Here is a 19,774-nt window from a genome sequence, read left to right as displayed (position 1 = left end):
TATTTCACCTAGTGAAAAAATTGTTAAATCTTGTTATCTGTTGAAAATATAACCTTATTTAAATTTTAAATTCATCTTTCGGACTTGTAGTTAGACCCATTCCAGCCCGCACCTTCTTTCACATCTGCTGTTCCACAGATACCTCGGAACAATTATTATTAGCAATGCCTGCCTCCGTACGGTTAGCACTATTAACTGCCGTCCTCGGTAGCCCCTGGTTCGACTCCCGATATTGCCAGAGATTTACGAATGACAGGAGGGCTGATATGTGGTGAAAATGGTACATGCAACTCACCTCCATTGGGGGTATGCATAGAAAGAGCTGCAGCACCTCAGGATGAGGTCCCTATTTAAAAAAAAGTTACGTGCAATGAAAAATTGAGGCATTACCGCGTCCTTGATTCAATGCAACATTGCGCAATGCGACACTCCGTCATCTCCCCTGAGTAGCACCGGACATGTTAAGCATTTACATTTCCCGAAGGGAACAAGTGTATGTTCATTTAATGGGTGACACATTTCTATGTTCTCACACCCACACTTCCTCTGATAAAACGTGTGCCAATTCACTATATAAGATAGGTCATTCCAGAACATCAGTTAGAGTTGTGTCGAAGTCCGCAAGAAGGTAGTAGGCCAAGAGCCATGATCACAGCTAAGGTAAGCTTCCTTTATTCAATACTAGCTGCTCATCTGTCGCTGACTAGTTACTGATACAGTTGAACTTCGATATCTCAAAGTGCTTACGGTGGTTCAAAATACTTCCAGATCGAAAACAAGAGTTATAAGAAAACATGCATACTACTTTGGATGCACTCAACAGTATTCGTTGCACCGTCATTTATTCCCTAATTTTTGTCACTAGTGTTGCTATTCTTTTCTGCATCTACAATCCTGATATTGTTAGACATCGTATTCAAAATCAGTGTGCCGGGCTGAGTGGCACTGATGGTTGAGGCGCTGGCCTTCTAATCCCAACTTGGCAGGTTCGATCCTGCTTCAGTCAGGTGGTATTTGAGTGCCGAAATATGTCAGCCTCATGCTGTTAGCTTTACTGGCACGTAAAAGAATTCCTGCGTGACATAATTCCAGCACCTCAGCATCTCCGAAAACCTAAAAAAAATAAAAATCAGTTCGTGGCATGTAAAAGCAATAACAGAAAAAGGTCATTGTTTTTTAAATTTGTATTATGTTGTAATAAGAAATAATCTCGTTTGAGGATCTTTAAAGGGTGTAGCAATAAGGGACGGCGAAAGTTCCAGGGCACTTTCCTCACACGTAGGAGAAGAAAATATGTTATATGGACATGGGTCCGAAAACACTGTACTGTCGACCCTCGATATCTCGAACTTCCATTACTCGAATTTTCAGTATCTCGAAGTAACTTAAATTTCCAGGCAGTTTGTCCTATTCTTCACGTGTATTACTTTCTCTATTACTCGAAATTCGGTTACACGAATTTCTCAATATCTCGAAGCAAACATTTCCTCCATTGAAGCAAAATATACTCTGTAACTCGAATTTTGCGCAACATTAACTGTACAATACGGCATTTGTGGTTTGTGAGGAACAGTTAACAAGTAAAGATAGCGTTACAGTGAACCTGGGAACTAACATGACGGGAAACGAAATACTACAACTTCTAGTGATCGGAAAATCGGTGAAGCCGCGCTATTTCTAGGGTGTCAATTAATTATCGGTCACGTACGAAAGCAAGCTCAGAAGTCACGGATGAACAAGCTCGATTTAGAAACTCAGCTGCGTGGTATTGGCGGATACCATCATTTTCCGCACTATCGGATCCCTTCCATTCTTCCTCTGATCAGTGCTAACAGAGGATGGTTGCCTGGCTGTAATTCCTCTTAAAACAAATAATTACCACCACCAACACCATTATAATGAAAAACAATACGCCACTTATTTGCTAGAATGTCAACTGCACATTACCATAGTATTTACATCGCAATAACCTGTTTACTTTTAGCAGTTAAGCTCTTCGCGTGAAAGGCCTCAATAAATATACCAGACAGCATACGTCTCATCAGCTACTAAGATAACAGGAGGCAGGCCTAAGGGATTATTTGTAAACGGCTCAGTTGATGGAAAACGCAATATTGTTGTGTAATACAGTATCCTTGAACATTGTTCGGAATGTGCCCGACGTCGATGATGACGGCGATTCAGAAATGATGAAACAGAGAGTGGTAACTGAGTTTGTGCTTAACAATACAGTAGAGTCTCGATTATTCGAGTCGACTAACCGCGATTCCGTGTTATCTCAGCCCGATCAAAATAATTACATACCGATCACGTTACCATCAGCGCCAAACTGTTCAATTGTTGCACGACTCTAATCTAACCATTATTTTCTAATCGGCATCAGGCTGAACGCGAAATGCAACGACTCCATTGTTTCGTGGCTTGAGACATTTGTCACAAATCACTATTCAATTGCTGTTTCACAGCTAGATTTGTCTTAGTGTGTTAGCTGTGGGTTAAATGAGCGAAAGAAAAAGAAAACGTGTGGCGTTATCACTAGAAGATACGCTGAATGCTATTAAACATTTAGATCGTGGTGAAACTGTTAAAAAAACAGGGGTGGTGCGTGGTATCGTTCGAGTGTTGCACAACTCCCAATAATTTTCCACTTCATTTGTCGTCTTCCTTTCTATATTTGTTTTACTTCAATAAATATAGCATACATTCTAAAATATGTCAAAATGAACTCTCTTTGGTCGTTCGATGTACTAATGCTTCGTAATAGACCAACAAACGCTGCCGGCTTCGAATAAAACTCAGGAGGCTTGCTTTTCCACGGCAACTCCCAAGCGGTAAGCCTAAGCCTGTACGTTGCATCATGTACCACGCTCGCCAGTATCGGTCCTTGGGTGTTGCATGAGACCAGCAAACCCCCTATCGAGAAACAACTCCACATGTCCGCGTTAGATTGTACCACTCTGCAAAGGTGACTTCATGCCTGCTTTCCCTTCTCTCGCGACGGTAATTTCTTTTCCACGCGACTAGAGTACGCCATACCGGTCACAATATTACCAACATTCTGCATCAATGAAAACAGGAGGGCAAATTTTAATTCAAGTGATGTAAGTAGTTATACTGTATAATTAGCCTCTTATTTCCTGTGTTTTAGTTGCCGGATGTATTTCAGTTTTAATAGGAATGTAGTTCATTACTTAACGACAATAGAGTTTTTGTTTTTTCTGTAAGTTTCTCACATAAAAATGTGGCATTGATATTTTTGGTGCCACGCCCAGCTTTAGAATATCTGCTACTGTTAAAAAAAGTGGCTACTGATTCATATGTTGGAATAGTGACTGCTGGTGACTGGAGAAGAGAGAGAAATCTGTTAAAGACTTTTTTTTTTACTAAATTATGAAATTTCAGTGTAGTCTACTGTAGAGTTCTCCATGTTTATTTCTTAAAGGTATACGTACTATATTTTTAAACTCGCAGGGTTCATATTAACATGATTGGTTAATTCTATTTAGTCCAGCAAGTAAAGAGTTTTTCTAATTTTTAATCGTAGCGTGTTTTCTACGTGCCATTCCCAATAAATATCATTTCGCAGGCGTCCAGTTCGTAAAGGTCTGTAGTTCGCAACGTGAACTCACTATAATCAGGATATAACAGGTACTTTTTATTCCCTAAAACGCCAGGGATATCCAAAAATTATGAACATTGTTACTACGAATGAATCGAGGAATAAGATATTTCCGAACCTTCATCAGTTTCGTCTGACTCACTAATACCTCTCTGGTAGGGATTTCATGACCGATACATTCATTTTCACACGATGAACGTTTGCGTAATTTGCAACTAAATTCACCGTCTGAGTTTTCGAGTCCTCTGTCAATTACCTCCTCAGTTCTCGGCCGTTTATACGTTTTTAAACATGCGATGAAAACAGACGTCTTCCTCCACAACTATTTACTGTCTGACTGACTGTCCCAGCTACACATTCAAATACAACAATAACAGTGATGCAACAAGCAACTGTCACAGGACGCCCTCATTTTTGTCAGCCCACAGAATACTATTGTCCCAGTTACACATCGTACCGCAAGAATAGGAATAACACAACAATGGATTATCACCTGAGGCTATCATTTTCGTCAATCTACAGAGGCAAATGTCATGAGTGCTTAAAATAAATTAAGCAATCAAATAAGAGTTATGACCAATAAATGTCACTGTGGTCTATGACTGACTCCTCCTGTCACTCCCCCCACCCGTTTGGCGAAAGAGTGTAAAAAACAAACACCTTCACAATAATCAAACACTCATCTTATTAATTGTGTTGTAATGAAGATATTTGGTCACTATTGTTTAATTCGTTACGGTCATCTGAGGACCACGTTTTCACAATATACCAGAGCTTATATCTCTCAAACGTATTTCCTTTTCTATGCACTCATTTCAAATGTTCTTAAGTCTTTGACTTCTCCGAGATGTTGCATGACTTGACGTGTTTCTCCGGTGCATCCCACATTCCTGCAATTTTCTTCCTAAACGTTGTTCTTTCCTGTATATCTCCATCCTGGATCTTCACTTCTCCCATCGTGAACTTCGTTAAGCCATAAAAGTTGTGCCTTCCGTTTTTCTTATAGACTAAGTATCCAGTGTGCCAGTCTCTTTGGATTCATTCCCTTAATGTGACCATAGAATGATAGTCTTCTTTCCTTCATAGTAATTGTTATCTAAAAATCAAACACCTCATGACGCAACAGCCCCCAAGGGCCATGGCGTACTAAGCACCCGCTGCACAGCCCGAAGGCCTGTAGATTACGAGGTGCCGTGTGGTCACACGACGGATCTACTCGGCCGTTATTCTTGGCTTTCTAGACCGGGGCCGCTATCTCACCGTCAGATAGCCCTTCAACTGTAATCAAGTAGGCTGAGTGGACCTCGAACCAGACCTCAGATACAGGTAAAAATCCCTGACCTGGCCGAGAATAGAACCCGGGACCTTGCGGGTAAGAGGTAGTCACGCTACCCCCACATCAAGGGGCCGGCGCAATTGTTATCTGCTCAACATTTTCATAAAATTCTCGATCTGGTCTCAATCGGAACATGGGAGGTGAATCTAGTGACTTCTTTGGGCCTCCTTTCCCTTTTTCCATTGACTGGGTCCGTTACTCCCGTCATGGTTTCCGTCGCATACAGACAATGTTCTTTGACCACCGTACAATAATGTTTTAATTTTGCTTGGATGTAGGGCCTATATGGACTTGGATTTCTAAGTTTGATGACGGTCTGAAAGCCATTTCCATCTTTACCACTCTTCTATTTATGGTTTCTTCCTCATTTCCATTTGGGGTGAGAATTTCTCCCAGGTGCTGGAATTTCTGAACACGGTGGAATTCCTCAAATTTGGTTTCGCTTCGGTCTGTGACAGATCCGGCCCCGTGGTGTAGTGGTAGCGTGCTTGCTCCTTACCCGGAGGCCCCGGGTTCGATTCCCGGCCAGGTCAGGGATTCTTACCTGGACCTGAGGGCTGGTTCGAGATCCACTCAGCCTACGTGATTAGAATTGAGGAGCTGTTTGACAGTGAGATAGCGGCCTCGGTCTAGAGAGCCAAGAATAACGGCTGAGAGGATTCGTCGTGCTGACCACACGACACGTCGTAATCTGCAGGCCTTCGGGCTGAGCAGCGGTCGCTTGGTAGGCCAAGGTCCTTCAAGGGCTGTAGTGCCATGGGGTTTGGTTTGGTTTGGGTTCCATCTGTGAGATCAGTTTTGTCTGAGTCCATATATGCAATTTTTCAAAAGATATTCTTAAACCAGCTTTGGCGGCCACGTTTTTTAACTGGCTACTATTTATTCACAATTCAACTCCGAAACAATATAATTTTTGATGTCACTAACAGTAATTCTGGGTTGTTTCAGATTTGTGTTGTCGCCGCCCTGTTGCTCGTGGTGAACTTTGCCCGTCTCGCAGATGCACAAGAGAAGTCTACAGGTCGCTTCCTAGGAGGGTATTACCCTCCCTACTACCCTCCTGCACAACCCTATCCACCAGTTGTGCCTTACCCCTACCCAAGACCATACCCTTATGGTCCATATTATAACTACCCCGGATACTTCTATGGCGGTAGGAGCTCACAACAAACATCGGGATAGAAATCTTCACATCACTCGGTTACCACAAATTTTGAAGAACAATCTGCAAGAGTGATAGTTATAAAATAACATTGTCTCTTTTATTCTGATAATACTCAACCAGTTTTGAACCAGAAATATAAAAATCTATACTTTACGCATCTGTAGCGCTCTTTATTTCGTGATGTGTTGATTTTTCAATATTCTATACTTGCCATGCCATACAGAAAAGCGGTTGTCCGTAACAGTGCCGCAATGTCTATTCTGAGATGAAATAAATTTGCTTTCTCTTTTACAGTAGAATTACGTTTGTTGATTCATTTCCTTGCTTGTCTTCTTTCAATGACATATAATGAATACCTACCCAGTAAAAATAAAAACTGCCGTGAATCTTTAACGTTGCTTCATTGGCATTATTGCCTACATAACACATCTTCGTAAAGAATAATGTAATGTTCTTTGTGAACGAATGTAACAGTTATGGGGTCGGAATGGATCCATGAAAGTTCTTCTACTTAATATATCATGTTCCTCTCTATCATTTTAGAAGAGTTTTAGAGAAATAATGTTCATATGGGTTCACAAGACCAGTATTGGAATTAAACTACTAAAACACGACTGACTTATGTTGGTTAACTATTGGCTTTTTTCTGATCTGAGCCCATAAATCTCATTCACTTCCCTTCCTGTACGTTGATTTACTTTTCGTTTGACTTTGAAACTTACACAATGGTGTTCTACAAGAGGAAGGTGAGTTCTGGGGTGAAACTATCTTTATATTGCTCTATCATGTACTGGGACTGTACCTTAATTAAGGCCACGGCCGCTACTTTTCCAACCCTAGCCGTTTCCCATCCTTCCATCTTCGAAAATCTTATGTTCGTGCGACGTTAAACCACTAGCAAAATAAATGTGCCTGTCACACGCAATGCAGAAATAAAACTTTCAAATATCTACGGACATGAATTCTTCAGAAACCGCAGACTGAGTTCTTCATACCGTAGACCCGACGTCTTCTGATTTTAAGATGACAGGTACCATCCCCGCCTGCTCCGGTATATTTGAAGGTGTTCCAATACGCCTCCCTCGTGTCGGTAGAACTGATACGGAAAAGAACTCTCGAGGGACACCTCGCGTCCCCTATGAAATTATTATTATTATTATTATTATTATTATTATTATTATTATTATTATTATTATTATTATTATTATTCAGGTGGGACGTTTAGACGTTGTAAAAGCTATTCACAGAGACCCGGAAACTAAGCTCCAAATTTGGACGATCCTGGAAAATTCAGGATGAATCGTATGGTTATCCATGGAGTTGAGAATCCTTGCATTAGAATAAATATAACAGAATATCAAAGAACAATCAACCGAACAAGTTGACTGCGAACCTGCAGCCCTGAAAGGTGGTGTTCCGTGGTTTCCCATTCTCACACCATGTAAATGCTGAAGCTAAAATTCATTAAAGCCACGGTCGCTTTCCTTTCATGTGTCATCGTCATCGTCGAAAACGAATCCGATTGACAGTAAAATTAAAACTTTAGGAACAAAATAGGGGCAGATAATGTTGGAGTCACTACCGGTGAGGTTTTTGGCGGAAAACGTCCTACCCAGGCAGTGTTGTCGGGGAGGGGTGTTTGTAGGGTTTGCTAAAAAAGAAATGCACGCAACGAGCTTGCATATCCTTGATTTGATTTGATTTATTTTCCAAATTGCTGACTGATTTTGGCGTCAATGGGTTATAAACGCCAAATATCGATCTCATCTACTTGTATTTCGTCGCATTCCATCCGGTATCCATTGCCTGTGAACTTCTGTCAGACAAGAGCTTGCTTCAAATAGTCGACACTGCCCTATTCTCCGCATTCGTTCTGTTTCTGACATAGGGGCCATTTGAGATTCGACATCATTCCTGTTTCACTTTGCAAGCGTTTACGTCATTTCAACATTTTTGAAATTTGGGGGAAAATTTGTCCAAGTTCAACAATTTGTTACTGTATATTTTTCAAGTCGTTTCACTAATGTCACTGTTAAAATTTTATTTTATAGCAATCGTCACGCTGTGATAAACGACACCTCATCCAATGTCCTACGCTTACGCATTCCCGAGCTATACTAATTTTGCCGCGCAGCAACCCGGTCATTGTCCACTCCAAATGGGCAGCGTGTGAGGTTAGGCGCTCAAAATTAGTGTTGCCAAACATTCTTACATTCTTGGTCTTTTAAGCAGTGTATTGCTCATTTGGATATGCTTGGTAGTTTCAACTTTATCAAGTTTTGTATAGTATATACAAAATCGCAACATCGCGTACTCATATCCCTGTACTGGACCTGCAGGGTAAGAAGTTTTCAATCAAATAATAACATGTTACTAACTTCATCCGCTACATGGAGAAGCATAGGAGCATGGATATGTTTTATTTCTGTCCTAATAGGGTAAAAGGAGGTATGTTTGGCGTACAGGTAAGTTTGTGATAATTTCTGTTTTTGCAATAGGTTTTACGTCGCACCGACACAGGTAGGTCTTATGAAGACGGTGGGACAGTAAAGGGCAAGGAGTGGGAAAGAAGCGGCCGTGGCATTACATGGTATGAAAGTGGAAAACCACGCAAAACCATCTTCTGGGCTGCCGATAGTACGGTTTGATCCCGCTATCTCTCGAATGCAAGCTCACAGCTGCGCGCTCCTAACCGCACGGCCAACTCTCTCGGTGATAAATCTTCGAATAAGTACCATCTGTCCGTTAGAGCAATGCACGTAGCTAGCTAGATACATTTGTTGAGAACTCAGGGAACTATTAGTAATGTTGAAATGCTTCGTCTACAATAGGGAACTTCATGACACTTTATTCAAAGATTTATCACGAACTTCCCCTATATATAGATGACGAACGCTTATTGCCATGGTTACCGCGGTGTCGAAACATTGCCGTCGCAAAACTGTCAGCGCTGAAAAAATAGTCAGTTATGCGTATTACTGCCCTACTTTCAACACTTCCAATATATTCTCTTTTCCCAGAGAAACTTCAACATTCACAGCTGAAATACTTGCCATTAAATCTGCCATCACGTACGTCGTCCAGCACTTCCGCATAATATTGATTCTCGCGGACTCCAAGAGAAAATGAAAATCCACAGACTGTTTCCATTCATTCGACCGGGTCAGGAATTGAATGAATGAAACCCCATCTAGCAGCGAGGATAGGAATTGTGCCGACTGCCGAAGCCTGTCGCACTCCTCTGGGTCAATGATTATTGAATGATAGATGAAATGAAATGATATTGGAGAGTGTTGCTGGAATGAGATATGACAGGGTAAACCGGAGTACCCGGAGAAAAACCTGTCCCGTCTCCGCTTTGTCCAACACAAATCTCACATGGAGTGACCGGGATTTGAACCACGGACGCGCTGCCGCCTGAGCCATAGAGGCTCTCACTCCAAGAGAGCACTTTAAAAAATTAGAACAACCAAGCAGGAACAAGCGTTCGAATAAATAAATCATGGACATATTAAGTAGTATACACCAAGCTAAGGAAAACTGAGAAGAAGATAATCTTTTTTTGCTATAGGCTTTACGTCGCACCGACACAGACAGGTCTTATGGCGACGATGGGATAGGAAAGGCCTAAGAGTTGGAAGGAAGCGGCCGTGGCCTTAATTAAGGTACAGCCCCAGCATTTGCCTGGTGTGAAAATGGGAAACCACGGAAAACCATCTTCAGGGCTGCCGATAGTGGGATTCGAACCTACTATCTCCCGGATGCAAGCTCACGGCCGCGCGCCTCTACGCGCACGGCCAACTCGCCCGGTGAAGATAATCTTACATGGATCAAAGTACACACTGGAATTCTACACAATGAGACAGTAGACCAACTGGCAAAGCAGGGCATTACAGAAGGCCATTTCCAAGCACTACCTTTACCATTCACGGACATCCAAAGCGACATCAACGAACAGGTTACAAAGAAAAGTAAAATCACTTGGCAACAACTCAGTTCATCAAAGGCAAGAATTACGCCGCTATCCAGAGACACATCCCACAGAAACCATGATTCACTCTTCTATCTCTAACTCGCCGACATATCACATCAGTTATCACAATGAGACTTGGAAATGCATCTTACCCCAGTCATCTCTTCAGAATCAAAGTTATAGACTCGCCAAATTGCCCCTCTGATCCCAGTCAAAGAGCAGAGCTCAGCCATACAATTTTAGGATGCACTAGATACAAACCACAAGTAACTAATTTATATCAAACGCTTATAAAACTGAAAGTTCTACTTCTCACATCCGTTTCGTCGTTGTTAAGCAGCTATGACATCCATATATATGAAGCAATAGCCAAATTTATAAGTGAAGTCAATTTAACACCCTGATACATTTGTTCTATAGTCTCTATTTAAACTATCCTCATCCCACCGAAGTTCCTGTACTGTGACATTCTATAACCAAGTAGTCGCAATGCCATGATAGTTCCCATGTTGTAAAGATGTTGTTCTTTGACGTTCCTGTTTTAATAAATGTACAGAGGTGGCAGCATGGTCTTACAGACCGAATCACAAAATGTTAATACATATAAATAAAACATTCTAGATAGACATCCAGCCCAAAACATATCCATTTAAAAAACAGAAAGTCAAGCACCCTCATGAAAATGCTTATCCCTAAAACTGTAGTAATAAAAGTAAGAATATGAAAGACGGCTCGGTATGAACTGTTCTAGCGATATTGTAGCATGGAACATGAAAGACATGGAAAATACGAGTTCTTTGTCGATGTGTGCAAAGTCAAGGAGCACGTGACCTCAACCTTCAAGGATAAACGTTGGAAGAAAAGCCTCTTACAACGACTATCAGGCTATCGCACTTGAGTATCCCGTGACCAATTAAGCACAGCTATCGTTGGATAGGGGTTTACGTCAATATGTTCATGATAGTAAGTACACTACACAGTTGTGTGTATGTTTCAAGGAGGTAATATATTTTCATATTTTCAGGACAATAAGCCTTTCGCAACTTCACCTTGGCAGTCGAGATTACGAAATATACCAACGCGTACTGGAATTTGCCATAAGTTCCCAAGTTTTACACGAGGAAAATCCCAGCTTTGCAATGTTTGTGCGACTTTAAATAGGTAGTAAGCAAGGAAGAAAATACACTGAAAAAAGTAGGTTTAAATCCAAGTAATAACCGAATGACCGGGCGTATGGTCAGGGCCGCGCAGCTATGAGCTTGCATCCGGGAACTAGTGAGTTCGAACCCCACTGACAGGAGCCCTGAAGATGGAATTCCGTGGATTCCCATTTTCACACCAGGCAAATGCTGGGGCTGTACCTCAATTAAGTCCACGGCCACTTCCTTCCCACTCCTAGCCCTTTCCAATCCATTCGCCGCCATAAGACCTATCTGTGTCGGTACGAAGTAAAGCAAACTCTCAAAAAAAAAAAAAAGTAACCGAATCAGCCAGAGGAATTTGGCAGACCCATGTCTCCTTGCGGAACAAAAATCTGAATATCTTTTCAATCAGCCAGGCGAATTTGGTAGACTCATGCTTCTTTGTGCAATAAAGAAACTGATGGTGTCTTCTGGATCAGTTAGACGAATTTGCTAGACACATGTTTCTTTGTGCGACGAAGAAACTGATGGGGTCTTTTTGACCAATGGACAAATTTGGTAAAAACACATTTCTCCGCGGCATAAAATGATAGGGTCTTCTTAATCATCCAAATTAATTTAGTATACATTTCTCTATGTGGAATTAAGAAACATGCAGTGATTTCAGGCTTATCCAGACGAATAAGCTAGAATTGTCTGCGGAACAAAGCAGCTTAGTGTCTTCTGGATCAGCCAGTCGTACGTGATCGGTATAAATGTCTTTCAATCAGCCAGGCGAATTTGGTAGACTCATGCTTCTTTGTGCAATAAAGAAACTGATGGTGTCTTCTGGATCAGTTAGACGAATTTGCTAGACACATGTTTCTTTGTGCGACGAAGAAACTGATGGGGTCTTTTTGACCAATGGACAAATTTGGTAAAAACACATTTCTCCGCGGCATAAAATGATAGGGTCTTCTTAATCATCCAAATTAATTTAGTATACATTTCTCTATGTGGAATTAAGAAACATGCAGTGATGTCAGGCTTATCCAGACGAATAAGCTAGAATTGTCTGCGGAACAAAGCAGCTTAGTGTCTTCTGGATCAGCCAGTCGTACGTGATCGGTATAAATGTCTTTCTACGGAATTAAAAAACAGAGTGCTTAATCAGCCACTGGAGTAAAGTAGCACATGGTATTCTGAGAAATAGACTGATGAACTCAGTAGACAAATGCTGGAACACATTATGTCATTTCTTTAACGTTCCTTAACTTCCTTGACGTTTTAAGAGACTTCTGTCCTCAGACGTTCTTCAACTTGCTAGAAACCAAGGGCATGGAATGGTTACTTTTAATGGGGGTGAATTTGAAGCTCCAATGCGATTCATGGTGAAAAAAAAAAGTGTTCAATTTTTAAAAGAATACTGAACTGTGTATAACAGTATAAGGGAGTGAGATTAATATTTGGTCAGTTACTTTCAGTTACTTTCAAATTCCTCTGGTGCCTTGCGCCAACCGGTACCGTCTTTTGAGCTGGTACGAGTACAAGACAAGGTAAAACAATACATAAGTTGAACCGAAGGACTGGGCACATACCCCACACGAATAAAGACCAAAGCAAAGGAAAACTTACCTTCAGTACACAAGGAGTTGCCGTAGATACCTTGAGTTAAACTGGTACAGTATTAAACGGTTAAGATTAGTTGAAAGAAAGACAAACAGATACTGAGTTTCAAAAGGTTTAATTTTAAAGTACTAGAACTGGTTTAACAACTGGGAACGAACAATACTATTAAATCAGGCTCAATGAGCTGCAACATAATAAAGTTAATTAATAAAACTTACTTGGAAAGAAAAAAAAGATTAAAAGGTAACTCATATATTTTACAGAAGGCCGCCATTTAAGAAGATTAAGAAAGATAATCTGGTAGATTAAGTACTGCCTACGTACAATTACTGACCCTTGATCTCAAAAAATTTCCTCAAAAAAACTTCGAAGTTTTTACATACACTTGAGGGGCAAGTTTCATGCCGTGAGCTTTCACAAGCGTCACCGATAAATAAGAATTCAATCATGAGTGAGAAATAGGCTAAATAAAACAATATTCGAAGGAGGACAAAAATAATCAGAGATTAAGGGTAAAGGTATTTAAAACATTTGAAAAGAATCAAGGTACACGCGAATTATAGCGCAGGATACAGAATTCATGCCAGAGAAAAACGATATTGCCACACCATCAAGTCTTTCAATCATCAAAAATGCTCAAATTAGTAAACATCACCATGTTTACCGGCGCAAGCAAAATTACAAGGAGGCACCAAACCCAGAAATCCAACAATAATGGGAATAAAGAAAGAACGAATTATAATTAATCTCATAATCATTTTTCATCACCATTTCTTTTAATCTCCAGTCCGTGTATACATTTTAAAATTTTAATCATTATATCATATAATGTCGTCCATCTCGTACCATTAGGGGTCGATGACCTTAGATACAACGCCCATTTAAACAAGAAGCATCATTGTCAGGGTCCTCAGAAACTGTCCCGTTTCCTCTAGGACGCAGCGTTTTCGAGATATTTGACTCCTTGGCATTTAAGCCGCCAAATTTGATTAATCGAAACGTTGTTTCTAGCACTTTTTGACATATACCATTGCAAGAACAGATGAAGTTACGAAAGTTGTTTCAAAACACGCATTACCCCATCACCTCCCACGCGCAGAGAGAAAATACAAGCCATGGTGATTCAATTACTCTACTACTGGCTGGTGTAAGGAAGGGCAGCCGGTAAGGAGATGGAGGCATCAATCGATGCAGAAGGCTCGATTTCTTTAATCCTTCTAATCTCTCCACCCACTCTGTATAAGGTATACAAGATAGGTTATACGCTTTTTGTGTTAATTTGCTGTTAAGCGTCGAGCTATTCACATCGTGGTAAGACCTCTCGTCCTAAAGCTACTATAGGCTACTTTTCTAATCTACACAGCTTTTCATTACATTATATAACTTAAGTAGAGAGTAGAAGGTGTCTAGTAGATTTAGTTTGTTTCTTTTAAAGAAGAGTCTGTTAGCAGAAAATAAAGTCCATCATGGAACAACGCATTTCTAGCTATATTTGCAAAGAGTGTGGAAAAACATTTCCCCGAGGCTATCACAACAGATGTCATGAGATATCTTGTAGGACAATTTTTCAATGCATACATTGTAGAAGAGAGTTCAAGAACGCTTACAACGCTCAACTTCATGAAGGCGCATGTAATGTAGCTTCATCAAGAAGAAAATATAAAGAGATCAACCGTATTCAAGCAAATACTGATTTATTTTTTAAAAGTACACCTCTGCGAGAGATGTTTAATTCTCCCTTGTTGTCTAGGCCTGATAAAATGTCTGTTACTAAGCGCACATTTCGAGATAAAGAGAAGCATGATGATGATGATGATGATGATGATGCTGAGGATGCTGATGATAACTGAAGACACTTTTACAAAAACAGCCATACTCCAAAAATTTGATTTTTTAACGGAGACCACCACTCCGTACTTTGCAAATGCTGCACCGTTGGACATTCAAATACTTCACAAAAACGTCCATAGTTCCATTATAAATGCATGTTAAGATTTGCCCTGTTTTACAAAAACAACCATTGTCCTTTGACTTTGTAACAAAAAGTGCCAATGTGTAGAAAAATCTTGATGACATATCGTTATCAAGTAGGCAGTGACTTCAAAATGGCTGACATAGATAGTGATGATGTGTATACTGATCCTGCAAATTGAACAAATTGGAAGCGTAAAAGGGCTAAACAGGAGAAAAAGGAAGATGTAAGAAAGTATCTGGTGAAGCACACATTAATCACCAAGGCAAAGAGGTTGTTGCGCGAACAACTGGACCAGATTGCAGGTAAACATAACCGTACTTTACACATAATAACAACGATGTGAGTCATAAGCTAGCATTACATGTTATTTATCTGTTGATTTGTAGGTGTTCGAGATTGCAATGCTTCCTTAAAGTCAAAGCCGAAGAAAGGGTCAATATTTTAGCTCTGTTCAACAAACTAGCAACTAAAGACGAACAAGATTCTCATCTGAGTGGTCTGATATCATTTCATGCTCCGTACAGAAGGAGATCTCGAAAATCTCGTCACACGAATAGTGCAGTAATAGCTGAGAAAAACAAAAAATTGTGCAAGCTTCTGCTATAAAGTTCGATCATTAGACAAAGAGATTCCTGTTTGTTCTATGGCGTTTGTTTCTATTTTTGGAATCACACGTGGACGGGTGCGAAGGATTCAACAGCCGCTGGTTAATACAGGATGTTCACCCAAGGATAAGAGAGGAAGGCATGATAACCGTTTTAGAAAGACTCCTCCAGCAGATATTGACCTGATTATTAATCACATCCAGTCTTTTAAAGTACGGCAATCTCATTATTCTAGGAGAAGAAATCCTAACAGAATATATATTCCTGAAACTCTGACTGTGATAGCAATGCACAAACTCTTCTTGAAATCCCATAGACTGAATGTGTCATATCTCATTTACCTAAAAGTATTTAAAGAGAAATTCAATATTTCATTTGGCCTACCAAGAAGTGATACGTGTTCAACATGCGATTCACTGCAGCTGAAGATTGATTCGGCTAAAACTGAGGATGAGATCAACACGTACAAAGTTGAAAAGCAAGCCCACCTATATAAAGCTGATAAGTATTTTGAACTGAGGAGAAAGTTCAAACGTTTGGCTCAGAGGACAAGATTTCATGCAAAACCTTCCTCTACCTCATATTAATAGTTGTGATGTTTTTTATGCCCACCAACTGTGATACTGCGTATTTGAGATTCATGACATGGGGACGAAGATGGTCAGCATGAATGTATATGATGAAATGAGTGCCAAGAAAGGCCAGAATGATGTAACTACAATGCTACTTAAGCATTTCAGCATATATGGCACCGGAACTGAAACATTGGTATTTATTAGCGATGGATGTTCAGGCCAGAACAAGAATGAAGTTAAGATCCGATTCCTGCATACTCTGGTTCACTTTTTCAAGGTGTTCAAAACTATAAAATACATATTCCCTATTAGAGGTCATAGCTATCTCCCCAATGACCAATATTTCAGTCCCATTGAGGCTAAAAAGAAGAAGCATACTGCAGAAATCCAAAGTGATTGTGACAAATTGATCAAATCTGCTAGAGTGAAGCCTTCGCCGTTTAATTTAGTGAATATTAAACAAAATGATATTTTGATATGGCAACTTCTCTGTCTCCATGTTTTCGTAAGCATTGTAAACCACCTATGAAGCTTAGAAGTTTGAGAATGGTCAAAATATCTACAGAGACATCAGATGTTCTAGTGCGTTACACCTACAATGGGCTATGGGAACACAATGTTGTACGCAATGCTCAAACCCACCCCACAACACTGAACCTTGTACCCAACTACCATGGACCACTAGCACTGAAATCAGCCAAGTTGCTGGATATACGAAGACTGGCTTCGTTGCTTACAAAACCTCAGAACAGAGAATATTATATGAGTCTTGAAGCCGAAGTGAGTGTAGAAAATGTTGAAGTGTTATACGACATTGATCCTGATGATAATAGCAGTGGTGATGAAGCACTACAATAAATCAGTGGACTGCAAAGCATTATTTTCATGTTTGATTTTCCACAAAAACAACCAATGTCCAGCGATTTAATTTCAATTTTATGTTTTTCATATTCAATACAATTTATAAATTTAATGTAAAGTGTACTGAGAAGGTAAATAAATGTTATAGTTTGATATAAAATAACGTATGCAATGATTTAATGGGAAGAATAGACTGGACACAGATTTTTTACTCTCCTGAAAAATTAAATGTTTGGACAAAGGCTGCTTTTGTAAAAGTGTCTTCAATTGTGATAATAAAGAAAAAGAAGGAGAAGATGAAGAAAAAGAAGATCGCGATGTGTCTTTGCCATTAGAGCTTTAAGATTTTATTTCATTTTCTAAGCCTACCCACGTTCTGTCTCCGTGCAAACATCTCAAGAAGAAGAGATGAAAGATGAAGTAGAAGAAGATTTCAACGCTTCTTTGCTATCGAAACAAGTTAAGTTTGTACCTAGAAGCGCTACTGCAGAAGCACGTATTACATCAAAACAAATCCCTACACATCAACTGTCTACATGCAGACTCAAAGTTTACAACAAGCCTCTGTTATCCTATGTAGACGTATGATACTGTAAAGAACCCAACCTACTCATAAAACGTTTGCAACTGCTAAGAGCCTATCAAGATGCCAGTTACGCAGAGCATAAAGCAGATATTTTTGAAATAGAGCAAGAATTATGTCGTGCAGGTATTATTGAGTAATAGCTCTTCAAAGTGAAGTCCTTACCTGTAAGGTCTCTCTCGACAGTACAGCAGCCTAAACACCTTCCTACATTCCCAACCCTCACCCTCACCTAAGTCATCCTTCTGTAGGATATAGTGGATCGAGTAGCTATACTGGTACAGATTCTTTTCGAACATTCTCCTTTCCTTGGGGTGTTAACTCCGCGTCTTGCTGTAGAGCCGGTCTCAGGCCCGAATAAAGGAGGGGAGACATCCTAAATAGGTCTACTAGAAAAATATTAACACTTTTGCCCTTTAGCTCTTTTGCCATTTAGTTCTTTAGCCCTTTTGCCCCTTTGACATTTAGCCCTTTTTCCCTTTTGCCATTTAATACCTTCAGCATTTGATCCTTTTAGCCCTTTTGCTATTTTGCCCTTTTGCCCTTTTGTCATTTGCCCTTTTGCTCTTTGGCCCTTTCTCCCTTTTGCCATTTGGCCCTTATGCTCTTTTAGCCATTTAGCCCTTTTACGCTTTCGACGTTTAGCTCTTGTCCCTTAGGCGGTCGTGCCCTCGAAGAGGGAGTAGAGTACTTGGTACGCTTATTAAGAAGGCTTACAACCTCTGCTGCTGTTTTAATGACAGTTTCTATCTTCTAACATCCCGGTTGGCTTATAACCCTAACACCTGCATACCTACAAGCTTTGAGCGGCTATCTTCCCTCGGGAGCCCTGGTGCAGCTCTCCCCATGTTAGTCCCATTAGATCCCATGTATACACAAGAACCCCTGCACTAGAATGAAGTTAGGAAGGGCATACGGTTAGGAAGATGAATCCCCCGCATTAGTCCAATACGCGAAAAGCCCTAGCACAGCTCTCCCCAAGTGAGTGCCATAAAAGCCGATGTATCACGACTAGCTCCTGTGCTAGACTAAAGTTATGAAGGGCAGCTGGTTAGAAGGATGAGCGATAGCCAAGCTTCTTAAAGTTAGTCTCACATAACCAATTTATAGCGGCTATCTTGCCTCGGGGGCCCTAATACTGGGAAGTTGTACCCGGCCGCCATGTTAACGCATCGGTCCTTAGGACATCTCCTTATGTCCTATGTATACCGCCTATCCTACACTAGACCTGCTTTCTCCATAAGAGCCTATATGATAAACTAATAGGTCATAAGTTACAAGTTGGGAGCCCCTGAGGATGCCCTGTTGTTAGGTCTATACAGATAGAGTATAGTAGGCATCTTGAAGCAGCCCTCACCTCAGTTCTCTAATGTCAGGCTGATAATAACACTAACAGGTCATAAGTTACATGTTGTTAGCCCCAGAGGGAGCCCTCTAATTAGGTCTGTACGAATAGAGTATAGCAGCCGTCTTGCATAGCAGGCGTTGCCATACTCGAATGTCAGGCTTATAAAACTAATAGGTCGTAAGTTAAAAGTTGTGAGCCCCTGAGTCAGGCCTATATTTAGGGCATCCGAATAGAGTATAGCGGCCATCTTGCACAGCAGCCCTTGCCTAGTTCCCGAAAGTTAGGCTGATAAAACTAATAGGTCATAAGTTACAAGTTGTGAGCCCCTGTGGTAGCTCTGTGGAATTTAGCTTACTCCAGACTCATCTATAGACCCCTTTGTGTTAACAGATGGTGTACTATTACAATGCAGAGTTGTGTTCAAAGTCGAAGAGTTGAAGCCTGCTTGGGTCAGATATTTCATTCATGTACATTGTATGCAATCTCCCTCTTCTGACTGTTTTTTTTTGTTTGCTAGGGGCTTTACGTCGCACCGACACAGATAGGTCTTATGGCGACGATGGGATAGGAAAGGCTTAGGAGTTGGAAGGAAGCGGCCGTGGCCTTAATGAAGGTACAGCCCCAGCATTTGCCTGGTGTGAAAATGGGAAACCACGGAAAACCATTTTCAGGGCTGCCGATAGTGGGATTCGAACCTACTATCTCCCGGATGCCAGCTCACAGCCCCGCGCCTCTACACGCACGGCCAACTCGCCCGGTCTTCTGACTGTTATACTGGCAGCTGTGCTCAAGGAGTTTGCTTACATAGCATAACAAGGTACACCATCAGCAGATTCCCGAAGCCTCGTGGCTATGAGAATCGCGTATAACGTTCTAAAGAAGCATGTGGTTATCCTTTTCATATAATGGCATCTCCTAATTACATCCCAATAACATTCAGGCGGGCTAGCAACACCCAGTCACCATACCACACTATACTTGAGT

At 40.8% G+C, this 19,774-nt stretch overlaps 1 long non-coding RNA gene across 1 annotated transcript; it reads left to right on the top strand.

Moving 5' to 3' along the window:
• The first annotated feature begins 602 nt into the window (after positions 1 to 602).
• On the top strand, positions 603 to 6,419 carry LOC137500539 (uncharacterized). Its single transcript, XR_011018074.1, has 2 exons — positions 603 to 660; positions 5,904 to 6,419. It is a non-coding gene; the product is annotated as an uncharacterized lncRNA (long non-coding RNA).
• Positions 6,420 to 19,774: the final 13,355 nt, after the last annotated feature.

Source organism: Anabrus simplex, chromosome 4 (genome assembly GCF_040414725.1).
Source record: "Anabrus simplex isolate iqAnaSimp1 chromosome 4, ASM4041472v1, whole genome shotgun sequence".
Classification (NCBI taxonomy): Eukaryota; Metazoa; Arthropoda; class Insecta; order Orthoptera; family Tettigoniidae; genus Anabrus; species Anabrus simplex.
Note: the sequence above shows the minus strand (reverse complement) of the source record. Positions and strands in the feature narration are given on the sequence as shown.